The sequence below is a fragment of the Microcebus murinus genome, chromosome 8, assembly GCF_040939455.1.
Source record: "Microcebus murinus isolate Inina chromosome 8, M.murinus_Inina_mat1.0, whole genome shotgun sequence".
Classification (NCBI taxonomy): domain Eukaryota; kingdom Metazoa; phylum Chordata; class Mammalia; order Primates; family Cheirogaleidae; genus Microcebus; species Microcebus murinus.
This window is the reverse complement of record NC_134111.1, coordinates 17,581,222-17,608,059: the sequence shown is the minus strand read 5'-3', so window position 1 is coordinate 17,608,059 and position 26,838 is coordinate 17,581,222. Positions and strand designations below refer to the sequence as shown.

General features: G+C 43.5%; 1 protein-coding gene and 1 non-coding gene across 6 annotated transcripts in view; both read right to left on the bottom strand.

Moving 5' to 3' along the window:
• Positions 1-5,586, bottom strand: part of MGAT5 (alpha-1,6-mannosylglycoprotein 6-beta-N-acetylglucosaminyltransferase) — a 316,936-nt gene extending 311,350 nt beyond the window's left edge. For 4 of the 5 annotated variants that reach the window (XM_076005478.1, XM_012740066.2, XM_020288503.2 and 1 more), the window contains exon 1: positions 5,188-5,586. The gene's annotated coding sequence lies outside the window, so the exon portion shown is untranslated. The remainder of the gene's footprint in view (positions 1-5,187) is intronic. The other variant, XM_076005480.1, reaches the window with a different exon arrangement.
• A 13,096-nt stretch (positions 5,587-18,682) lies between these two features.
• LOC142872781 (small nucleolar RNA U3) lies at positions 18,683-18,900 on the bottom strand. The gene has a single exon (XR_012920877.1). It is a non-coding gene; the product is annotated as a small nucleolar RNA U3 (small nucleolar RNA).
• Positions 18,901-26,838: the final 7,938 nt, after the last annotated feature.

Below are 26,838 nucleotides of genomic sequence, written 5' to 3'. Positions count from 1 at the left end.
TTAAAAAGTGACATGAGGAAGGGAGCCCCTCACTCAAAGGGACATAAGTTGCTTAGATTCTCCCAGTGGGGGATGGGAGGAAACCCCGGCCACACTGACCTACTCCCCACCACATTCCGAGGTAAAGGTGGTGTGAGCACACAGTGGGCTGTAGGGAGGAACAGATGCCAAGCGGCTGTCACATCCTCTTTCTAGATCATTGCTATGAACAAAGCAGGCACACATCTGTTATCAGTTGTTATCAATTGTTCCTGCGGAACCCAAGGTCAGAAGTGAGGCCCAGCTTTGCCTCTGCCGATGGCTAGTGAAGCTCAGTAAGTCCAAGTACCTCTCCACACCTCCGCCAGCTCAGCTAGAAAGAGGAGGGATCTCCCTGCAGCCCCTTCCAGCCCCGAGTGTCTAAAACCCCTACCCTCTTGGGTTGGAAAGAAGGTGCTGGCTGGTATAGGGCACGTTTGTCAGCCTTAACAACTGCACAGAGCCCAGCCAACGCAGGCTCTGGGTGAGACCATCTGGGTTCGAATCCTTGCTCAGTCGCTTGTAAGCTGCTTGTGACCCTGGCCAGATTCCATAACCTCGCAATGCTACAATTGCCCTTTGTAACTGGGAATAACAATGGAATCTATCTTGGTGTTGCAGAAAACATTAAATGAAATACCTGCAGTACAAAACAAGCATTTGCAATAATGCCAATTACAGAAGAGAAATGTTTTCACCGCCATCATTTCTGTCTTCTTGCCCATAACGCTTCTCCACAAGGACATAAAATCTCTATGAAGATCACCAACATGGCACACTCAAACGGGGTGGGGGAGATGTGGAAGAAACCCCAAACTGTTAGAGTGGAAGGCTTTCTCTGTGTGGGATATGTATAAAAAGCATTTTACCAGCATAACAGGACTTACAAGCAGTCTGTGCGCAGAACTACAACAGCAAGGAGTGAGGTTAGAACAAGAGTGGGTGGGTGGCACATGTTCCCACAGGGGCCAGCCACAAAAATCACAGAGGGATACAAATAAGTACGGTTGTTATTATTCCAGGGATAACCTTAAATGCTGACTTTTTCAAAACTAAATCTATTACATGCACCAGTACTTAACTATTACTAGTAACAAAGCACTAGGGGAATACCTCACTCCTGAGTGCACAGGCAACAGAGCAGAGAGATACTCCAGCCATAATAGGTAGCTGCCCCAACAGGGGTCAAGGTTTAGCAGGCATTAATTAACACAGGCCTGGCAGTGAAGGTGACAAAGGGACAGGGACAGGGACAGTTCACAAGGAGAATCACTCTCACCAAACACAGCCACAACAACTTATATATAACCCTTGCCTGTCCAGATTTTTGAGGCTGGAAGATGAGAGGAAGGCCCTGTGCCTGTTCTAGAAGATTGTTTTGACTCGAGAGCTGTGGGATTTTTAAGAAAAAAGGATTCCTCCAATCTTTCCCATGCTCATACAATATACAGCCTTCCAGATCTGACGAAGTTCAGGAAGGATGCACTTAATTGTGACAATGAAAATAAAATAAAATAAAACCACCCAAATGGGCAAACGCTTAGCTCAAGTCCCAACTCTTCCAGCTGAGAACATGGTTACAGAACGAAGCCTCCTGGGACCCACCTTGGCGGCTTTCCAAGAGCTATTAGTTTGCATTAACACACTGGAAGAGAAGGTCAGATAAATTAAAAGAGAGAACGTAATTTAGAAGGACATCTTTATAGCCAGCACCGGCACAGTGCAGGGCATACGGCAGACACTGGATAAATGCTTGTGAGCACACCTGCAGCCAGCGTCGTGGCCACAGCTGCATTCAGATTGTTGCTTATTGACTCAGGATGTAAAATATGTATAGGAATATGGCTTAGATTAGAGACTTTAAGGGTTCGGGAGATCTTTACTCAATTTCAAAGATATATTTAAAAGTATAGCCATCTTCTGACCATTAAGAGCGACTCTACGCTTCAAAGCAATTATTAACTTTACAGGCAGCCTGGCGAAACGTGCACTGGCAAGCCTCGAATGCTTCTTTCTTTCTCACCCAGTCCTCTCAATTGTCACCCACATGGCAACCCACAAAATATAAAATTGTTTCTTCCTTTTTTAACGTACCTGGATTGTGGAACACACACACCTTCCTTCAGTCAAAACTACCCATCGACCATTCACCTGACACCAGGACCCTTGCCCAGACTTTGACAGCCACCATAGCAGACCCCCAGAGACAAAGCTCACAGCACATGCTTTCCTGCGGCCTCCTGTAATGGCATCAATATAGAATACCACTCCCAACCCCCACCCCTTCTAGGGCCAGAAGGCCATGACACACAGGAGAAGGGACAAAAACGAGTCCCCACTACTCTTAAGCAAAGCAACTACCTGTCTGGATAACCACAGAGTGAGAGAGGACTTAAGTTTTGCAACCCAGATCTTAAAGTGACTGCTCTTTGCAACTTTCTAGACATCTCTGCTGGGTAAACTAGTACACTAAGCCGGGATGACTTTGCAGTGACTTAGATCCTGAGACATGTGGGACATTAGGAAAAGTCAGGTCAAACATCAGAGTGACATCTAGAATAGATCCCGAGCAGCCATACTTCTCAGGAGAGGAGCCAAAGGCCACCCCCTCAGCTAGGGTCACAGGGGGATTCTGGAATTTCAACACTTTCAGAGGCCAGCTGGGCAGAAGGCTGATTGGTTATTTTTTAACTGTGAAAACTGAATGGGAAGAGAGAGTATTTGAATTCCTGTGATCTCTTAAGGTCCCTTCCAGCTTCCAGACTCTACCAAAGAAGACCGCCCGTGCACATACATATGCATATGCTTCTTTATAAAAATGTATACAGATGTGTCAATATATACAAATGAGGACTGTATTCACACTTTAAAACACAAAGCACTTGAAATACACACTGCTGAGATTACAAGCTGCTTTGCAGCGGTGGCGGGAACACACAGATGTCGTTGGCACATCTGGGCAGAGGCCCCCAGCCCTCCTGTCACTGGCAGTTCACCTTGAAACCAACTGGAGGCCACTGGTGTAGATGCAAACCCTGCAAAACTCCCAACCAGGACGACAGACTACTTCCTCCTAGTAACTCCAGTCACAAGTGTCCCAGAGCCAGGAAGGCAGGATGAAACAAAGGAGGAGATGAGAGAAGAAAAACAAACCCTGTATGCAGGCACCCGCTCAGCCAGAGCCAGGTGCCAGGAAGAGCAACTTCCTTCTCCTCTTCTCCCAGTCCCTAGAAAGGGTTAAAAGGTCTCATTCTTCCCTCTTCTCCTCCGCCTGGCTTTTCAGGGCCTCTCCATATAGTCTGACTATATGGGTAACTGGAGAAAACTGAAAAGACCTCTAGAAATTAGAGCTTTACTCTAATCCTACGGCCAAACAAATCCAAGGGTGCCCATCTCGGTTTTGAACAATAGCAACAAAAAGAATTTATAGGAGAGAAGGGAGAGGGCGTGAAAATGTATTCATTAAGACAGATCCGAGATGGTTTGCCCTTCAGGAAACACTGTTCTGTGATTTTCCTGGATCAGACAAGGGACTTCCGATCCACCGTCAAGGCTGAGGACCTGGGTGACAGTCCTCAGCCTTGAGGACTGTGGCTTTGAGACAGTGGCTTTGGGGGAGGAGGGATCTCTCAGGGTAAAACCAACCAAGTCGTTTAGGTCCTGACAATGAACTGAGGGGAGTTCAGTTCAATGAACTAGCTTCTCAATTGCTTCTCTTTAGAACGAGATGCCAATTCTAGCGCTTTGATCTGGGTATGTTTACCAGTGGGACGCTGCCATCCCACCCGAGCCCCACACAAACCTCAGCCTGCCTCCTCCCCAACTTCGCAGCCCCAGAAGTGCCCAACCTTCCCTAACTGGGCCTCCAGTGCCCGGTGCAGACAGTGGCGGCCGCCTGGGCAGGGCCTGGCAGTCAGTGCCAGGGGTGCCGGGCCCAGACCTCGACTCGGGCATCTCCGAAATCCACACACCTCGCTTGGTTCCCGCAGCACCGAGGCGCCAAGCACCCGGTTGGTGCTCCAAACGTCGCTGGACAATGCAAGCGCCACCCCCTTCCCTCCTCAGCTCTTCGGCGCGGCGGCTACGAAACCACGGCTTTGTGTGTGACAGCAAGTGTGTGCGCGAACGTCCCCGGGCTCACACACCCCCTTCCACCCAGCCTGCTCGCCGCGCAGGGTCCGTGCGCACGGCGGGCGCACCACGAGCGGGTCCACCGGGCAAGAGCCCCGCCGCCAGGCCTCCCGCCAGCCGGCCGCAAGGAGCAAGGGATGACACCCACGCCCCCGACCCCAGCCGCCTGGGCGGCCGGGGAGAGCAGCGCCTGGGGCTCAGCAGAGGCTCTGCAGGGGTTCGGGGGCGCGTAAGGGCGGCAGGCGGGGGCAGCGCGCCCTACTCGCCAGTTCCGCCGCCCCCAACTTTGCGAGCCGCGGGCCCAGAGGGGGCCGGGGCCGCTCGCGACTCGGCAGGAAGTTCCCAGGCCCGCACTGAGCATGCTCTCGGGGAGTGTGTGCGCGGGTGTGGGCTCTGCGCTCACCGCAGCTTCCCAGACACGGTAGCAGCGCAGAGCACGCTGGCTGGATCGCGGTCCGGAGGGCCGTCCCTGAAGGGCCCAGGGCGCCCCGGGGTCTCCCTAACCATGGCCAGGAGCCCCCGCTGCTGCATCCCTCCTCCCGAAGGGCCTGGGGCCGGCCTCCCGCCTTCTTTCTCCCCACTGGCCGGTGGCCGAGCCTGTCCTGCACGCCTGGGTCTCCGGGACCCCAGCCCGGCCCACGCCTGCAGCGTGACCCCACTGGGCTCCTCTGCGGTCCGAGCGCCCATCTTCCATCTCCGGCCGCTCGCCTCCAGCCCACGCAACCGGAGCCTCCTCCGGACAGTGCCTTTTAACGCCTCCAAGCCCCTCGCCAGCGGGCCTTGGGGGCGTCAGCCTCCATCCGGAGGGGCTGCCCCGGGCAGGTGGGCTCCCCAAGGCGCGACACCTGGCTGCACTCCGGAGTCCCGCTGAGCGGCCGCGGCCGGGGCACCCACGCAGGCGGCGGTGGAAGCCCCCAGCCGCGCCGCCCCGGTGCAGGTTCTCCCCGCCCGCCCGCGCCCCCCGCGGTCCCCTCTGCGCGCATCTCCCCGCGAGGATGGCGAGCTCCGACGAGATCGCCCGGACCCAGCAGCGCTTACCTCCGTGTTGGGCAGCGGCAGCAGCAGCCAGAAGCGACCGCCGGCCGCAGTGCCCGCGGGGCCCGAGGCGCGGCGGGGCGCGGGGTCGCGGCGCCCCGAGCCTGCGGCGCGGCTACCCGGGCTGGATCCCGCCTGGGGCCGCCGCCGCCGCCGCGGGAGCCGCAGGGCCGCCGCCGAGCGGGCCGCGGCAGGGACGGTCTGCAAACTCCCAGCCCTGGCGGGCCGCGCGCGGCTCGTCCACACTCAGCCCCGACGCTGCAGAGGCGCTCCTTTGGGGGCTCAGTCGACCAGGGCGGGAATCAGTCCGCAATTTCTTCCTACCCTCCCCTGCCCGACCTCACCAACTTCTCTCTGCTTCTGGGCTCGCCCCACTAGGAGGCTGGGATTCCGGCCAGGGACGTTCTGCTAACTCCCCGCCCCCGGCGGAGCGCTCAGCCAATTCGGAACGCCCCACCTTCTCAGGGGCCGTCTGCAAAGTCTCAACCCTGCCAAAGAGGAATACTCCCAGCCTCTCAATTCGGCAGCCAGAGGGGAGAAACCACCGAGGGAGACAGTCTGATGCTGATCATGGCGATAAATAATATTCCAGCAAGGTCAGGGGAAGTGTGCAAATGTTGATATGACGATGCATCTTCCAAAGCGGTGCAGTCCAAGCCTCCAAGGATCGGGGGCCTTCCAGCAGTGAAGCCCAGTGAGGGGGAGACTCTGGTCTTAACCATCTAGGGCGCAGGCAACTGTAAAAAACACGCTCAGGCTCAGTTTCCTCCTTCCGAGAATGGATTATATAAAGCAGGATGGGGCTTCTGCCACTTGGTTTTTGTGACCTTGGGCAAGTCACTTAACCATTTGATTTCAGCTTCTCTATGAGCATAACTAATGCTGCTTCATGAGATTATTGTGAAGATAAAATGAAATATATGTAAGGTACTTAGCCATATCTGGCACATAGTAGGCGTGTTCAGTAAATGAATTCCATTCTTCCTCCTCTGCCCTGCTCCTACTCTTGGATTTTATGAACACTCTGGACATGCTAGCTAAACATTGCCCTGTTGTAAATTTCAAAAGAAATAAAACGCATCCCATGCCCTGAAGGCACCACAAAGAGCATTGACTGACATGACATATTAAATCCAGCCAAGCCCCAGGAGAGAGAATGCCATATATTCACATCGTCAAGCATTACAGATAGTTGTTAAGTATTATCTGGAATGGAGGGAGAGGGGGCTGGCTGGTGGATTACTTAGAGGTGGAAATGACAAAGGTCATAACCCGAGCAATTTCCAGACCCCATAGCCAGTCACTACATCCAGACCCTATGATGGTTCATGTTCAATTTCCCCTGACCTTTCTTGCAGGACTTCTCCACCCCATTCCACTGCCCTCTCTAGGGTCTTCATTCGTGGACTGAGATCATCTGCACTCTGCTACCCACCCTTCCCAAAAGAAGCATTTAAAAACCAAGGAGCATGAAACTTGGAGACCCTAGAAAAGATTTAGTCCATCCCCCTCATTTCGTAAGTGAGCTCTCAGGGCCACACAGCTCGTAGGGAGGTCCCCTGACCCCAGCACCTTAGTAGGACACACTCGTGGCTTCTCTTGCACTGAGTGAGCCCAAGGACCTAGACACCTTAGGTCAGTTCTGCCTTCAACTTCAAGCTGGAGAAAGTGGCTCTAACACTTCCTGACCAGATGAGCCCCAAATTATTAGCCACTTGGATCCTCAGCTGTCAGAAACTGTTCAGGCCATGCTCAAGAACCACAAGGAAATCTACATGAGTAGGATACCAGTCTTCATTAGAAAGGACCTTTTGCTGAAATCCCAGCAACGTTCCAGGGCACGTATTTCCCTCAGTCCCTTGGAAGAAAATAATGTCTGAAGCTCTCTTCAAGCACCAGGAAGGGAATAGAAGAATGGTGACATCTGGTGGCCAGGACTTGCTGTGCTGGATATAGATCCTGCAGATTCTAATCATAATAGATTGGCTTTGAAGCCAAGTTCCCACGGGTGGTTAATAATTGCACCACCTGCTTGCCTAGAGATTTCTGAAAGACATAAATCATTTAAACTTTGTGTACCTGCTGCTATAGAGGACATTACAGACGGTTACTATTTCAGAATGATTTTTTATAAAAAATATATGTGTATATGGAGAAATAATTCATTGTATACACATATATGCATTTTCTGTATTTGTATTATATATTCTATTTATTTACATAAATAATATTCCTGAAATAACTTGGAGAGAAATTAATACTATTAAATGGTTTTAACACAGAATTAAGATTGTAGTTTATATTAATAATTGCTAAAGGACACTGCTTGTAGACATAAAGATGCTTACTAGGATGGAGTTGTATATTTCATCATGTCCTCTCGAGAGAGTTCATTACAAACTTAGAGAGGAAGAAAATATCACAGTGGGATTGCAATAGTGAAAGCCCTAGCAGCTGATGGTCAAGGTCATGCATACCTGGTGAACAGAGATTCATCTTCAGCATTTCCACCACTTGTGAACAATGGGTGTTAGGTTATAGGAAGAAAGATGTTTGGGATTATTTCTTAACAATGCAACAGTGTCTTCTGGTATTGCTAAATCAGCTCTAACTCTATTGTTCCACTTCTTCTCATACATTTGTCCCATGCACAGTACTTTAGATAATTGCTCAATTAAAAACAGAAAACACAGCTCTGTTCACGTAATCAAGTACAGTCAGCCCTTGGTATCTGTGGAGGATTACTTCCAGGACTCCCACTCCATAGCAAAATCTGCAGATGCCCAAGTTCCTTCTAATAAACAGCATCCTACAGTCGCCTCCCCTATATCTGAAGGTTCTGCAGTGGATTGAATCCATGGATGCTAAACCTGCAGTTACAGAGGGCCGACTGTGCATTGTTTGTCAGCATCTCTTACTAAGCTCTGTGTGAATTATACTTATCCTCATAACAATTCAGAGAGCCCATTTTGCTATACCCATTTTATAGAAGAAGAAGCCAAAACTTAGAAAAGGTAAGTAATATACCCACTGATGGGCACTATTGATAAGGGTCAGAGAAAGAATTGACTCCAGTGCCCAGAACCTTTCTACTTTACCATGCTGCCCACTCTAGACAACCAGGAAGAATGAAGATCAGGGCAGAAACTACTCTGAAAAACACACTAAATACTGAAAGGGATGTTTAGGATACTATACACAAGTCACTTTGCTTAACCTATTCAAATTGTATAAAAATTATAAGCAACAAGATAACAATTATGTATGTGCTATAGTTTGGATATTGTCCTCTGCGAATCTAATGTTGCAGTTCGGCTCCCAATGTTAGAGGTGGGTCCTGACAGGAAGTGTTTGGGTCATGGGGGTGGACTCACTGCAAATAGATTGAAACCCTCTCTGGGGTGGGGGAGAGTGAGTAAGTTCTCATTGTTAGTTCCAGAGAGAGCTGGTTGTTAAAAGGGGCCTGGCATCCCCCCTCTCTCGCTTCCTCTCTCATCATGTGAGCTCTGCACAGCCAGCTATCCTGAACTGTCCACCATGAGTAGAAAAAGCCTGCAGCTCTCACCAGAAACTGAACCCGTGTTGGTGCCATGCTTCTTGTACAACCTGCAGAACCATGAGCCAGATAAACCTCTTTATAAATGTCCCAGCCTTTATTCCTTTATAGCAACACAAAATAGACTAAGACAGTATGTAAGCCTTATAAAGCTGAGACCCATGTGGTTCAGTCTTAGAACAGATCTCTGTGAAATAAACAAATAAACTTTTTTTTTTTTTTTGTCCAGGATCTGAACTCTCTTTAATGGTTTGAGAAATTATCCACTATGTAATCTTCGTTGAAGGTAAAGCCTCTGGTGGTAAAGGCAGCTGATCAAGTTTTAGGGCAGCATTGCTAGCAGTGGTGCCCAATGACGGATGCCATGATGGTGATGCTGTAAGCTGTGATGTCTGGCATGTAGTGATAGAGATGGCAGTGTCTTCACCTTATCAGTTTCATAACATGATTTTAGGAGTTGTTTCTTAATTGCATGTCTCTGAGCCTGACTCTCCACTTTTCCTTTAAATAAATTCATTTTCTCCTTAAATTGATTAGAGTAAGTTTGTGTTGCTTAGAGTTAAAGTATCAGCCTGGCTGATACAGACATTAGAATTAAAAAGATCAGACCCTAAGGGAAATAGATGAAATCAGGGATGTGTTATCTAGCCTGATTGAGACAGGGTTGAAACCCCAACTTGTTTATAGGATTCTGATGCAGGCAGTCTACGACATGCAGTGGCAAAAGTTTATTAAATTATCAACTGCATTCACCTAGAATAGTACCCATTGAAATCAAGCTTTTGGGTGACCAAGTGGCAGCTAAGAAACCACCTTACCGTGGGAAGTAAAGTGGCTGCTTTTTATGGAGTTAGACAGCTTAAAGAAATAAAATAATGAGCTCAAACTTCTAAATTCTCAGCTCAAAGTACATATAAACCAGGGATTTTTGTTGACTTCTGAAACAAACAACAACAACAAAAAATGACAATAAAGAGGAGACTTCTTACTTTTTGCAGTTGACAGCCAAGATAGGTAAAAACCAAAAACAAAGTTTGATCTTGTGGGTTGCTACATTACAAAGTCAATTGAATTCACAGCCTAACCACTGTCTTATTTGAAACCAAGGGCATCGATTAGAACAGAGTAGGATGGTGATGAATGAATGGAGATACATGGAAGAATTCAGATAACTTTGGTGTACTCTACACCCCTCAAACTCTATGGGGCCTTCCCTTGCCAAATGAAGGCAATGGTGAGGTTCTTGCTATCTTGATTAATATCCTGTAATGACGTAGCCTGAGGGTGTTGCCTTGAAACCTAACACCCTATTCCAGACCCTCCCTCATTTTCTTTCAAACACCCAGATGCCTTTCATCATTCTGTAGGGCACTATCCAAGTGGCTTTGCAGTTTGAGCTTATACCTTATGTTTGAATGGTGGCTGCCGCAGCTCCAGCCTTCATGACCTCATTCAAAGGCAGGAAAACCAAGGGTGGCCAGGGGGAGAACCTGCCTCCTCCAGAGGACACAGAGTTGGATACCAGCATGCCTCTAGAGGCCAACTGAAAAGGCAGACTTTGAAGAAGACTTGAGTTGTGAGATTTTGCTGATTTATATAAGCAAAAATCTGGGGAATACATGTGGAGACAGATTCTGAGAATGCTAGACCAAAGAAGGAAAAATATAGCTTTAGATCAGGCTGAATTCATTGATATGTAGGAGTTACCAAAGATTCTAGACTCGATGTGCTCACTTGAGCAGTTGGGAGTAGTACCAAGCATCTGCTTAGTTGGCTGCTGAAATCTAGACTCCTGGGGACTGGTGTAAATAATGATGCAGCTGGCGTACATGTAATGCTTGCTGGGTGCCAAGCACTGTTTAAAGTGCTTTCAGACATTAAATTATTTAATCCTAATAACAAACTTATGAGATATGTAGTATCATCCCTATTTATAAAAGAGGAAACTGAGACACATACAGGTTCAACAATTTCCCATATGCAGCTTATAAGTAGTAAAGCTCAGAATCAAATCAGATACGCTGGTTCTAGAGTCTGGGCTTTTAAGGTCTGTACTAAGTTCTTTTTATGAAAGTGAGATGCCAGGAATACCTTGGTATTATGTAGAGGGAGAATCCAAGCATTTAAGAAAATGCTCCAATACATGTACCAGTGTGACCCACTTATCCATACCAATCATACGTTCCCTAAGATGCTCCGGAAGACATTCTGTGCTCACCTCAGCACTGAGAAGACCACTGGGGAGGGGAATGGCAGCATTTTTGGAGAGCACTGTAATGGCTTTTCCCCGGAGCCCAGACTCATAATAAAGAGCTGTGGGCTTCACTCAGTTGCCAAACTTGATGTCCATCAACCTTAAGCCCCTTGAATAAAAGAGAGACTGGACACTGGCTGCAGACACCATGAGTGGCCAACCAAAAGCCATTTCCAGTCCTATTTCCTTTCCTACATCCCACTTCGGAGTCTGCAAAGTGAGATATTTGCTTTCTCAGCCTCCATTCCAGTAGTGCTGGTGGATGGGGAAACATGTGACCCAGTTCTGGCCAATGAGATCTAAGGGGAGGTCTGCTGAGGGATTCTGGGAAAGATGTTTGTTTCCTTTTAAAATCGGTGCAGGAGGAGGTAGGTTCTCCCCCTGGCCACCCTTGGTCTTCCTGCCTTTGAATGAGGTCATGAAGGCTGGAGCTGGGGCAGCCACCATTCAAACATAAGGTATAAGCTCAAACTGCAAAGCCACTTGGATGGTGCGGTACAGAATGATGAAAGGCATCTGGGTGTTTGAAGAACCACCCCCAGCCACTTCGTAGCTCCAGGCTTCTTGTTATATGAAAGAAACAAATCCCTACTTGTTAGGATATTAGTGCTCCACTTTTCTAACACGCGTAGCCTACCCATTTCTAAGTGATAAAGTAACCCTTGAGGAAGGACCCAAGACAACACCCACCGGTATGCACTATGTGTCTTCCAACAATCAGAAGAATATCAAAACAGCCTGTATTCTTACCCTGCGTTTCTTGAAAACTTTGAACAGAATCCAAATACATTTATATGATTTACAGCAATATATTTTTTTAACAATCCCCTCTCCCTATCTGCTTCAGTCACATGGCACAGCTGCTCCAGAGCTTCTCACTGCATAGGTCCCCAGCTGTCCCCTTCTCCTTTATCCTCCCTATGGCCGTCTACCTTTACCATACAGACTCCCTGGCTTCTCTCCAGCAAAAATGATGGGGGCGTAGGGGCGTGTGTCAATATAAAATGCCTTTTGGTGACTTCCAGTACTCCCATGTTAATAATTATTGTTCCACCACCCATCATTGTAACTTTGTTTAAACTTTTTTTTTTACTGTTGCTTATAATGGACATTTCTGTATTTCAGATCCTATTACTCACTGTATTTCATTTTTAAAGTAAAGATGGCTTCTTTTGGAAGACAACTTGATCTCAATATGAGTCAAATCACATTTGAGAATGTCAAATGTTCACAAACTGCCCACCCTTAGCAATATATTTTTAAAATAATGATAATGCTTAAAACAATATTACATGTAAAAACATGGGAGCAAGGTTTATTTCTACAGATTATATGAATGGCCCTTTATTATTAAATACAGCTGTGGCAAATTACCTCAAACACAGTAACTTAAAAGGATACAAATTTATTATTTTACAGTTCTGGAGGTCAGAAGTCCAGAATGAATCTTAAGGACCAAAATAAATTTTTCACCACAGCTGGTCCCTTCTGGAGACCCTAAGGGAGAATCTGTTCCTTGCCTCTTCTAGCTTCTAGAGTAGTAGTACTCCTTGGCTCCTGGCTGCATCACCACTCCAATCTCTTCTTTTGTCTTCATGCCGTGGCCTTCCTGCTGCCCTCTTACAAGGATCCTTGTGATTATGTTTTGGATCTACTCCGATAATCTAGGATAATCTCTCCATCTTCAGATCCTTAACAAACCCAGGCAAAGTCCTTTTATCCATGTACGGTAATGTTCACAGGTTCTAGGGATTAAGTCATGAACATCTTTGGGGATCATTATTCAGCTTACCAGTCTGCCCTGTGGATCCCAAAGATTCATGTCTCTTTCACATCAAAGCACATTCACCCCTTCTCAATAACTCCAAAAGCCTCAACTTATTACAGCATCAACTCAAATTCCAAGTTCTCTCTGAATATTATTAGTTCAAATGTCCCAAATCACTTCATTTAAATCACCTAAATAAAAATGGGTAAGAGTCTGGGGATGATCCATCTCAGAGAGAAATTTCTCTCCATCCGTGGACCTGTGAAACTGGAAAACTAGTTTTTCTCCCAAAATACAATAGCAAACAGGCGTAAGATAAGGGTTAGAAACATTACCATTGAAAAGGGGAGAAAATGAAAGGAAGAAAGGCATCACCAGTCCCAAGCAACTTAGAAATCCAACTGTGAAAATTCCATTTCAAGGAATGGGATTAATGCTCTGTGGCTCTTGGCTTCACTCTCAATTATATCCTATCCTACCTCTCAATCATAATTCCTTTTTCATGAAGAGTAGCACATGTTGTCATCTACATAGTTTTATCAGCCTGTTTCCTGCCTGAGAATTTTGGGAGTCCAACAGCCTTTTTAAATTTCATCTCCCCTCTGTCCCTTTCTGGCCAACCTGACAGTGTTTCTGGCTGTATAACATCATCAAGAATCTCGTGGGTCCCCTATGTATGTCATAGGGATTCACTCCATTTGACAAGGGGGTCTTCCACAGATCCTTCCTGGATAGTTCCATGAGAGGGCTAAGGGAATCCATGAGTCACGTTTAATTTCTTCAAAAAGCCCTCGGTGTGATAGAATAATACTGTGACATTTTGTTTCCTCTCAGGCACTAGCAAAAGATGTCCAGCCACATTCTTGGCTTTCTCTCCACATTCTTGGCTTTCTCTCCAGAGCACACTTTCCTGACAGCAAATCTTGTCATTTTATCCCCTTTTGCAATCTGGAAAGGCTGAGAATTTTCCCAAATTATGAAGTTATGGCTCCTTTTGCTTAATAATCCTTTCCTCGATGTATCTCTTTCTTTCTCACATTTACTATAAGTAATAAAGAACAAACCAGATTGTACCTTCAACACTTTGCTTGGAACTCTCCTCTGCTAACTGTCCAAGTACATTGCTCACCAGTTCTTCATTCCACATAAATATATAATGAGATTCAGCTAACCTTTCAGCTACTATATAAGCATCCCCTTTCCTCTAGTTTCCCATAATATGTGTCTCATTTCCTCCTGAGGCCTCACCAGCAGAGTCTCTAACATCCATATTTCTCCTAACAGTCTGTTCAAGGCAAGCCAGGCCTTTTCTACCATGTTCCTTAAACTTCTTCCAGCATCTACTCACTACCCAATTCCAGTGCCACTTCCACATTTTCACCTGTTTGTCACAGCAGCCCCCCACTTCCCGATGCCAAAATCTATCCTGGTTTTCTATTGCTGCTGTAACAATTCACCACAAACCTGGTGGTTTAAAACAACACAGATTTATTCTCTTACAGTTCTGGAGGCCTGAAGTCTGAAATCAAGGTGTTGGCAGGGCTGCGTTCCTTCTGAAGAACTTAAAGGGGTTTCTGTTTTCCTGCCTTTTGGAGGAAGCTTTTGGAGGCTGTTCTCAGAAGCTGTTTCGGGGTACAGTATTCAGCCTTTCACAGGCCCTAACTCTTCACGCCTCCTTAAAACCATGCCCATTGTCATGTCACCATGTCACATTCCAGTGCCCTCTCTGTGGGGATGTAGTGTCTTCCCCACCCTTGGATTCTGGGTGTGGTCTTGTGACTTGTTTTGGCTAATAGAAGAGGCAAAAGTGATGCTCTCAAGGAATCTTCCAAATTTCCTCCTGCTCTCTTGAGCATTGCCACTGTTATGAGAAGAGATGCTTCCATCAGTCTAGCCCTGCGATCCCATGAGATGGATTAGGAGTATATGGAGCAAAGCTGCCCCAGCCAAGCCCAGCTCAGCGTGGATCCCTAAACTGATCTGCAGACAGACGACTAAGCCCAGTTAAGAGCAGATAGTTCCTACAGTAACCATCCACTGTGTGAGAAATAAATGCTTGTTGTTTAATGCCATTGACAATGGTTCATTATGCAGCAAGACAATTCTTTTATTTGCACAATAACTTTAAGGCCTAAGGGAAAACTACCACTGTCCATACAATTGTTCAGAATATCTACAGTCCTGTGAATTTAAACACACACACACACACACACACACACACACACACACACACACACACTTCATTTCATTTTATGATGTATCAGACTTAATTTTTAGTGTTTTATAAACACTGCTTTCAAAGAAAATATCATCTGGCTGTGGAAAAATTTTTTTTCTGAACCACGGAAAAATCGGAGAAGACAGAGTTTTAAAATAGAGGGACCACATTTCTTGGAACATCATCAACAGATTAATTTACAAGGGAGGGTGTTTGCTGAAACAGGCTGTAAAGAAAACCCTATGGTATTGCACATAAATACCCTTTGCCCTGATTTACAAACTTTGCAATTTAGAAAGGGTTTCTCAAAGTGCGTTCTTTGCAACACTAGTTCGGCAGTTTCTTCATTGTTGTTGGGTGTGTGTGTAGCAGTTATGTACGGACAGCTGGTTGTATACATCTCTTCCCGACTTGTCAGTGACATCAGGTTGATAGTCAGTAATGAGCCGTGGTGGGAATTCTTACACCACAGAAATCCCGCGTCAGTTACGGATGTGTGCACTGGGCCATAATAGAAAGTGTATTTCTTACACCGGGTCACGGTCAGAGGCTCTGACAGCCTTGGCTCTCTCAGTGATTGAGTAAACTTCAGCTCCCCACAGCACTAACAGTCTATTTGTGTAAAACCTTTCTGCCCCTGGAAGCAAGGCTTGACACAGTGGCAAAACAAATGGTGTCACCACCCAAATTAATTTGGAAACAGAGGCATTTTTCTATGGACGTTTCTGCCATCGGTGTCAGGTTCCTGTGTTCTCTTCGTCTGCTCTCTGGCTGTAGGAGTGGGGGGTGGGGGTTGATCATTCATTCTAATGTTTCAAGCTGTGACTTGAAATTAATGGGGAAAGAGTAGGTATTTGAGAATGGGAAAAGAATGGGTATTTTGCCTCCACGACTTCAAAAGATGTTGATGGTCTCTGCTGCCCTGTTCTCAGACCATGCCATATGCCCCCACAGTGTCTTTCTTGAGTGAGGTAGGGGACAGGAATTGGCATTGAACCATGCCGGTGGCCCGGGTCTGCAGCCACTTTCATGGTAATTTGAGAGGCCTTATGCTCTAGAAAAGTTTACCTGCTCAGCTGGGCTGGGAACTACAATAGAAGTAAATCAAGTTGGCATCACTAATGAAGGTTGGAGCAATCTCTGAGCCAAACAAGAATCTTAAAAATCTACTTATGTGCATCTACTCTTGTGAGGAGGTTGAGATGCTGCTCTTCTTTGAGTTTCCCATATTGTGACGAAACACAGCACGTAGTTTGACAAACATACTCAACTTTTGCCTTGGCTTTATGACTTTCTCTGCATTCCAGGCCTCAGACATATTAGATCATCAGAGCTTTTCCCTGCCCGTATTACTTGAGTTCCCCACTTTGGCTATAGCAGAAGTTTAAACAGGAACACTAGGTAGAGACACTGGTATGAAAAGAACCTTCCTAGAACTGCACAGTGTAAGCCATTGCCATAGGCCTTAGTAGAGTCTCATTTCCTGTGTCCCCCACCCCCACACACAAGGATGGCATTGGCAAGACTTTAACCACACCCCAAACTGCAGAACCTCATTATTTGATTTGATCTGACTTTAGTTACTTTTGCCTAAATAGTTCTGTAGATGCAGCATAAAATTGAGCTTTTACCCATATCCACCACTTCCAACCAGAGTGTTGCCACTGAGCCGCCCCCGTTTGGGAATATATTAGAGGCCACTGGTGTCAGTGTGCCCAGCAGCAGCACTTAGCCAAGAAGAGCATGAAAATGGGACAACAACCATTGAAGTCTAGTAGTAGTCATAGCTAATTCCACATACCAGGCATAATTCTGGGTGCTTTACTCACATTAAATCCCCCAAACTCCTCTGAAATAGATGCTATTAACATCCCATTTTACAACTGAAGAAATCTGAGGTTAAGTAACTTGCTCAAGACCACAGAGTCATGGTGGACGCAAATCTAGACCCAAATCCCGGAGAGATTGGCCAAATGGCTCGGGCTCCTCCTAGAAAGATGAGTCCCACCCCCAATTCCAAAGTCCTTCCATCTTCCTGCAGGTTGTGTTCTGACTCATGAGAGAGGTCCAGAGGTCCCTTCTCATCCTGTCCTTGGCTCTTGCATCTTACAATGAAGTACAATAATCATCATGGTATGTGCCAAAGTCAAAAGCCACTAAAATAACAATAATGATTACAGTATACATTTAGTAGCTTGTAAGCCCTCAACGATATTAAACTTCACCTGAACCCTGTACTCCAGGAAAACAGCAACAGTTAAGAAATCCTTCTATTTTCTTATTTTCTGAAATCCCTCACCTTTTTGTCTTCCAGAAAATTGCAGCTAGATAGAACCTCTCCCTCCTACCAATAGATAAGACTTGGCTACAATCTTCCTGACAATTCCCTTTTTTGCCTAGTTCTGTGAAACCCCAGGTTACCTTCCCTTTGAGATTCCTCATTAATGAATATTTTCCCTATTGCAATAGGCTGAATAGAATGATCTCCTTGATTGTCCAGTGCATTTTACCTTTGACAGTTCTGCACCATCACTCAGAAAGACTGGACCTTTCCCCCAGGTCCTTGGGTCCTTGAGTCCTCACTTACTCATTACTGACTGCCAGGTGGGGGACCCAACTGTGATTCTGACTTCCGATCCTGTGCCCATGACTTTTGTCCATTAGTAACATGGTAAGAATTTGATCTAGATTATTTCTGAGTCCTTCCTTGATTTCTACTGCCAGCTTCTTTTGGTTTTTATGGTTTGACCATTTGTGATCCCTGTACATGGGTTGACGGCTTATAGAGATCTTCTCCCTGCTTGATGACAGACGACAATCTGCTTGTCACTCTTTTGTATTTGTCTATTTTGAGCTTAAATCAATTAAGAATTCATACTCAATGGGAAGAGAAAATTTCTTTGATGTGAACCAAGGAGTTTTGTATTTCTGTGTTTATGCTTGACTCATGGCTAAAATTTTAGAATTGAACCTATGAACTCTTTATCTGTGTCTGTATGTACAGTGTGCATGTGTTTGTGAGTTTGCAGTATTTTCCTACCTCCAGATGGCATTACCAAATTAGATTATAAGGTGCCTTAAAGGTGCTCTATTCTGATTGGCTTAGAAATAAATAAATGCTTATATAAATTTAATAATCCTAAAATTCATATGTATGACATAGAGAAGCTATGGTTTTGGCTTTATTAATAAACATGTTCATTTTTTGTCATTCTAAGAAATTGAACTAGAGGACATATGCTTTTGTTAAGCAAAAATGAGAGTAGTTTTGTTCTAAAGTAAAACAACTGGTTGTTCTAGAATGCCAAAGAAGAAAGTTTAGGACAAAGCCTAAATGGATATAGAGCATTGTAGAAAGTTTGCAAAAATGGAATTTTATTTGCCATGGTCAAAGCTGACTAATTATGCCATCTTATGACTTATTTGTAAGATTTTCAAAAAGATATTTAGTAGCAAGTATTATTCTGATGCAAAACTAGAATTTGGTTCTCTGTGTTAAAATGATATTTTTAATATATTATTGGTTTGTTCTTGATAAGGGACTATAAAATGTTATTCTTACATTCTGTGTAATGTGCCTAGATTACAAAGATTCTGTGCATTATAAGAATAATTTACTGTACTTCATTTTGACTTTGTTATGTCCTTGATTATATAAAAGTACAAAATCTCACTTTTTTTTTTTTTTTTTTTTTGAAAAAAACCACTCAGACTGCGTCCTCTCCCTCTCCCTCCCCCATAAAGGGGGAGAAGAACGATCATCAATGGCAAGTGGCAGTTGCAGCGAAGCAACACCAAGAACCGGCTTCACGCACAGGAGAGAACACTGCGCCTCCTCCTCGTGGTTTTCGGTACTCTACACGTTCAGAGAAACTTCTCTAGTAACGGACTATAGAAATGATCCCTGAAAGTATAGTCTTCAAAATCTCACTTTTTTAATTAATCTTTTTTCTTTCTTTTTCTTTTTGGACTTACATCGAGCAGGTAAAAATCTTCTCACTTTTTAAAGAGATAAGTTAGGGTAAGGTTGTTTGCCATCATGTTACCTCCTATGTTTACTTCTTAAATCCATTATTGTCACCTTGATAAAATTGACAATCAAGTATTATTGTCAGTAACCCATGATCATATCTTGACCAATGTTCAAATCTCTTGACAACTTTTGATATTTTCTCTTTCCTAAACTGAATTCAAAATTATATTTTTCATACCTAAGCCTGCGTGTTGTATTTTCCAGAGGGTCTCTGGAAATTTACAAGGGAATTATTTTTGTTTTTTTTTTTACCTTCTAAAACAAGAGGATCTAGAAATAACTAGGTTGATTTGATTTGTTACTATTGATGAGTTGCATGGAAAAGCATAATCAAAACAGAAAAGATACATAATCTTCCCTAGTTTAAATTTATATGGGTAAAATGTTACTAATATAAATATTTTGAAATTATATGCTATATGGGAAGTTCCTAGAGCATTGTCAAAGTCCTCACTGTCCATGATATATTTCTATTGCTCAGAGTCCTGGTGCTACTTTGCCTGATGGGAGACAATAACAGTCTAGTGTTAATGGTCATCATTTCATTTATTTGTTTTGGTATCCATGCTAATGTGGTTACAACTTTACTTACTTAATTTGAATCTACCATCATTTAGGCCAGTGGTTTCCAAGTTGGGTTTCTCACTTGCCTATGTGGTTTTATTAGCATATAGATGTTTAGGACTTACTTCAGATTTACAGAATCTCTTTACTTGATGTTCTCAACATATTTTTTGGAGTATTTTAACTATGTGCTGAATATTCATGGTATACTATGTCTCGGGATTATTATATGCCATATCTGAAGATATATTTCTCTGTAAAGATTACATTTATCCATTTATATAAACTAGATGTATTATCTACTCTTCTTTGAAGACAGGATTAATCATTATGTTTATAGCTATTTTGTCTAAAACTTGTTTTGGATTGACTTTATGAGTTTTGCACACCATGGAAACAGCAAAATTTCCTTGTCAGTTACATTATTCTTATAATAAGCTCTCATCAGATCTTTCACCTTTGAAAATGATCAGTAAAAGATTCACCACAATCATTTTAAGTCTTTTGCCATCTACAGATAAATATTGCTTTACTCTGATGCTTCCCTGAAAGGTACTGCAATTATCTACAGGCCTGAGTGGTTTCTCTCCAACAAAGAACAATCTCAGAGGCCTGTGGAAAACAACTTTGTGAGGTACTTTTGGGCATAGACTTCTGAAGGCCTTGCTTAAACAACTTAGAGACCATATCCATAGCAGTGGACTGAGTCAGGATTTCCAGAATTTCAGTCAAGAAACAGATGAGTTTGTTACTGAGCACTCAAAGAACTCACTGCCCAATGTGCATAGTAGCCAACACCATGGCACTGGTATTTGAGAAAAGAGAAGCTTTCTTGCAAGTGCACAGGAGAAAATGCTCAAATCTGTCTCCCTGAGCTGGTGGCTGGGTCAGGTTTTATAAGCACAGGGTAAATGAGGTGATCTGATTGGATCTTGCAATGGAGTGATGCCAAGAGGCATCTTCCTACTGGGCCATGCCATGGGGTGATGCCAGGGATTGATCTGATTGGATCCTGGATCCTGCCACACCCTGTCTGCTTATCAACTTAGTCCCCACTCCTCAGTCCAGTCCGAGCATTTAGGTTCTGCCTATGGTTGCATGCATGGTTCAACTGGGCATGTTAATGTTATGTGACCTTCAACTCAGGGATCTACGGCAACTGAAAAACAACTTACAACGTTGTTACGCAAGTTGTGCCAGATTAGTCTGGTGTGGTTACAAACCCCCTCCTTTTTATGTCCATTCGTTAATCTTGAGGGAAAGGAGCAATGACCATTCTAGCTACTTCCTTCTGATTAGGGATGTAGACCTTGGTTAGAGGGATGAAATTGCTTAGCACTTTGCTATAGGAGTTCCCTGGGGTATCAAGATCACATTTTAGAATGAGTTGTTTTGACCTGGTTCTAGGACAAAGGCATAAAGAGTTAGCAACCTAAGCATTATTTGTTCCAGAGAACAAGGGAAAACTAAGGTTTCATAGCAAAAGTTCCTTCCCAGGTTCCCAATCAAGTCTGATGATGTAAATGAAGAATTGAAACTTGAACCAGCTCTGACTGGTTCAAGTGAGCCTTGAAAGTCCCACAGATAAAAAAGATGCAGGTTTTCAGGGAACTCAGAGTATGTGTGTGACCCCTAGTCACCAAATGGCTGCTTGGCTGTATTTTAAATTCGGGCCCAGTTATCCAGTCAGTATCCATCTAGAATGATCGGCTCAAACTTGTCAGCAGACAGCACCACATTCCAACATGGCACCAGCAACCTGCTCCGGGTCCCATCTGGTCCCACAAGGGGATCCTACTGGCAGGGCAAGGCCAATTGAACAAGGAGAGCCATTCACTTATGCGAGACACTCAGGTACTTGTTAAATTTGAACCACAGTCTCTTGAGTTAAGTTGGTTCTGGTTTCTGGCTGAAGTGAGTTGAAAGGCTCAAGGGTTTGGGGAAGCAAGATCCTGGTGGGGGTCTCTTAGAGACATCTGTGTAAACAGGCTAGAACAATTTTAAAGAGGGGCCTAATGCTCAGCCCAAATATGAGGAGGATCATTAAGACTCATAGGGTAGAAGACAGGAGGAATCCTATATGGGGGAAAGCCAACTGAAAGAAACTGGAAATTAGAAATTTAACTCCGTAAGTCCAACCAGGAAGCTTTCTGAAGGTGTCCCTCTCAGAGATTTGGTTAGCTTCTAAGACCTTGGGTGCTCCCAATTCACCCCGACTGGAAGTATTTACCCAGGTACAGCAGCAAGTGTTAGCAACGGCACCAATATTACCCCGTGCAGCGAGGTGTTCATCTAAAGCAAGTGGCTGTCTAGGACCACACGAGCAAGGAGGTCTAGGGGCCTCTGTGGTGCCCTGGTGGCTTGGGCAGTGAAACAGGAAATTCTGTTAATATCGCAGGAAAGGTTTCTGACCATATATCCACTCTGAGCAGAACCTAGCCCCAGACAGGGACCCCAGAAACCTTCCCAATTTAGTAACTTCACTAGAGTTAATCCCTCAGAGTAAATCACATACTTTGAAAGTGTCCCCAGCTCTAACCTAAGGGCTATGGCTGGTATCGGCTTGTGCCCCCAGACTCTCAGGTAGCTCTTGGAGAGCAGGATGGGTAACATTGGCGAGGCTAACTGAATAGAGGAGAATTTAGGTAAAAGATGTTTCTGTGGCCAAATCTCCTGGCAAGGATAACTCAAGTATTATTTCCCCATCTTTGGGAGAGAAAAAATATGGGCCTGGCAGGTTTCTAAGTCCCTTCCTTGGAGGAGGCTGGGGCCAACAGAACAAGCAAAAACAATGACTACCAGTGAGAGGGTCGTAGTCGGAAAGGGATAGTTAAAGATTAGGGTCCACCATGGGTTTGTGGCTACCCCGACAATCTGGATAAACTCAGAACGCCAAGGAGGGAGCATTGAAAGCCTGTCAGTGTTAAGGAGGAATAAAGAAAGAGCCTCAGGCCATGGCAGGGTACACGCCACACTAATCTTTGCCAACTGAGCCTTTGTTGTTTCTTTAGTCTGTTCCACCAGCCTAGAGGACTGTGCGTGGTAAGCACAATGGAAATGTTGGTATTAATAAGCAGGCCAAATTAATTTGCCCTGCAAAATGAGGTTCCTCAATCATTAGGAAGCTCTGGAGAGACTCCCCATGTTGGTAAATTTTTCTAACAGGGCCACGGAAAGGCCTGTCGACAAGGGAAGGCTTCAACCCAAAGCAAAAATATGCACATCATAACTGGTGCATGTTGGCATCCTTGAGAGGCAGGGATCTGAATAAGATCTCATTCCCATACCTCAAAGGGACCTTTTGGTAATGGGAAGTGGCCCATTTTGGTAATGGGAAGTAGCCCATAGAGGCACCTAATGGTTTTCCGGTATTGTATTCTGTACACATTTAACACAGATCCCAAGGTTGTGAGTGACCTAAAAGCACACTTGCTGTGTGTATAAATACTGGCCATTTTACCTTTGGCTAAAAGCCATGTCCTAGTAAAAGCATGTAGTTCTGCTTGTCGGGCAGACCTGCATCAGAAGAGGTAAGTACGTTGGCAGGACTAAGCATGTTACACCAGGTGATGGTAAGATGGGGTGAAGATAAAAAGAAAACCTTGTAGTTTGCTGGGAAGTTTGTGATGTGAATTGAGGACAGCCTTGATGGAGTAACACAGACAGTGAGAGGTGACCCCATAGCTATCTTCTCTGTAGCTTTTGCCAAGGAAGAGATGGCATCGACTATTTTAAGACAAGGGGCAAGTTCCCTGAGCAATATAGGGTCTAACTGCTGACCGCAGTATCCTATGGGGCCAATGTGTTCCCCAGTCCTGATACCTAATTCCCCTAGTTGTTAGTTATAACCAAATATTGGAGGAAATCAGGACAATTCAGGATCTAGCCCAGTCTACAGGCATGTGACAAGGACCTGAATACAACGCATGGGGTTACAATCTAATAACAGGTGTGCTTTTGCTTTCTTTAGAAGCATAACTTTTTCTGTCCACATTAATCAGAAAGGAAATCTCAGATTTACATAGAACTTCTTGAGGCTAGGAAACCAAAGCAAGGCAGGCTTTAGTTTTTACCTATAGTCTTAAGGTTCTTGGGCCTGTCAGGAAGTTATAGTCTTTACTCACTCCTTGTAATTTTGGGAACTCTTGAACCCAGGCATTTTATGCTCATTCTTAAATATGACATTTGAATCCAAACCTTGGTAATATAACCAAAGTCTCCAAAGCTTACTTCCAGCTAAGGAAGTCCTGGTTACATGAATGTTTCCATGAAAGAGTAGATTTTTACTGAATTTATATAAATAAAATAAGAATACTCACAAATAGCTTCTGAAGTTTGGAGGAATCAAGTAGGGAGAAAAACACAAATGCTTCCACCTTTGTTCACAAAAGCATACTTTACCAAACTATTTCAAACTATAGATACCCATGACAGAAAATTTCCTTGAAACTGGAAAACAAAATATTTAAGTCATAAAAATTATCCTTATCAATTGCTTAATTTCATGTAATTAAAAATTTTGTTTTGCTCAATATTGATTAGCAATTTTGGACTATAGATTATTGCAAATGCTCCCAGAAAAGAAGTTAAAACAATAACTGTGGATGACATAAGCCCAGAACAGCCAAAGATTTGATGAGAATTTATAATTGACAAGGAAATCTAGGGTATTTCTGTGGCATACAACCATTTAACACAATAATCATAATCATGACTGCTAATACATATCACAGCATATCAGAATTTTAGGACTCTCATACAATTTCACACATTTTAATGACATACTTACACAAATATAATTTAAAGGAAGTTAAACACAATTCCTTATTTGAATTCCTATATTATTTACCAAATAAGCCTAATCACTGATTATGTCTGCAAGATGAAATATATACCCTCTGAGGCTCTCCACAGAGCCCACCTGGAAAATTTCAAAGTTAATATTAGGCGAGAAGGCTTAATACATGATTTGATCCCAATGAAACCTGCCAAAGATGTCAAAAGATCCAAAGTGCTTTCTTCAACAGAATCATAGATCCCTGCTAAATAATAGTTATACATTTAGTCAAAATAGTCATCAAAAGAATTCAGAAAGTTACATGGATATAAAAACCTTAACCTTGTTAAAGCTGAGTTTTCCCAAGCGGTCAAAACCTAATAAAGACAACATGAAGCACAGGGCATTATCTTGATAAAACAACAAAATCTTTGTTTCCTAGGGCAGTTATCTTGAGCAGGGAACACATTTGGTAACAGTTTAGGATGTCCTGGTTACATGAAACAATTCAGATACATTAAGAAAAGCCAAGAATACCAGATCAAGTTGTACTGGAGTTAAACTTTGCTTTTCAAGATCTTCAAGGTAAACCTGAAACCAGCGAAACTACATTTTTTTTTTTTTTTTTTTTTTTTAGGTTTCTACTTCTGTGTGAAAACCAGCGAAACTAGATAGTTCTCAGGAAAAAATGTACCAGAAGCAGAAACTTGTTCATAATTCAGAGAATGGCTGTTAAAGAAACAGATTTCAGAATTAAAATTAAAGCATCTTATAATCTTACTAAGGGTAAATTCATATTTTAGAAATCTTATTGTTTTATAGGGGGCCACATTTTTAAAGCTCTGTATCAGTGTATCCTAACATCAAAGTTTACTCTTTAGAAAGACTCTTACAAATAATTTCTTTTAATTATAGCTAACTTAATCACACCCCAAATTTTCTTCATAAGTTCCTGTTTATGAACTTTATCACGACTTACAGGTACAACATGCTTGGACTTCCTGGTTTGCCATATCCTTGCTCTTAAATAGCCATTAATTTTATTCTAGGACAAAGATTTACAACACAAGATTCTTTTTCATACACAATTATTCTTTCTTCACACTTATAACTTTCTTCACATCTCTTTCTCTTCTACTTACTGGTTCCTTTCTTGCTTCTATTTCCTTCCTAAATCCATTATTTTGAACCTCCCTTTATATAACTTCTGAATTAGGCAAAATTATTCTTTTTCTCAATAAGGAACACATTTTATGTCTCCTTATAAGTTTTATTCTTATTAACCGCACCTTACTTTTTGACACATTTTATATGTAGAATTATATATTAGTTAGGATTTTTAACTCTTAGTAACCTTAAATTTCATTAAAAACATAGGAAGCACAAAATCTTGAATTGCCTGTCACATGTTGGTATTTTATAGATGAGTAATTTTATAATTAAAAAAAACATGTTTCCCTATAGCATAATTTTATATGTATTTATAGACCCACACCTATCTAGTCTTTCTATAAAATTTAAGAAGCCAAAACCAAACATATTCGTGTTCAGCAATTTGGTTCCATTTTTACCTTATTTACAGATGGCCCAGACATTTAATGAATATCTATTATTTCATTAAGATTTCAAATTACATAAAAAACTTATTTATAGGTATTTATCTCATTTACCTTTATTTATTTATTTATTTTTAGCAGTTTACCAAGATTACTTATGAGAACTGAGATATTAGACAAAGCTAGTCATTATTTTAAATTACTTATCTGTTAACTGGTTTATATAACTGCATGTCAGGCAAGTATCTTCAAAATAAAACCTTAAAGTAAGTCAGAAGACACAGCCATCCCCATCAAATCAACAATTTTAGACCAGTCCCATTCACCGAAAGATTACCAAGTCATGTGAACTTGAAAAGCATTTGGGCTTATTTGCTTAATTCACGAGTGCTCATTTCTTTAAAGGCTGGTTAGGTACCATAGACAAATATAACCAGACCAGTACATACAGACAGATGCCAATAATGATCTTGTGGCTTTAATTTTTAAAGCGTTAGCCATGGGTCAGGAAAAACTGACTAGTTTACAAACACAGATTTGAACTGCATCTCTGTCACATTAACAATTTTAACTGAAATGTATCTGTTTCACATGGCTGAAGCTTATGATCAAATATTAGAGGAAACAAGGTAGCAAAGTAGACAGAGTGTCAGGAAGGAGGGGTGGCTGGTGGAGAAGGTTAGCTCCCGTGTCAATTAGAAAGCCCGTGAGTCTCCTTCCCACAGTCATCGTTACTCAGGGCTCCTAGATTGTAGAGGAGCCCCAAGTACGGTCATAGGGTCACTAGTAGCAACTGTGGCATCTGATGAGCTGATTGAGGGGAAGCTTCATCTCCTACCCACCAGGTGGTTGGGAAACTGCTATTGCCAATGACACCCATGTTTACAATATGCACATTGATTCGACCCTAAGGGTGGACAGCCAGGCA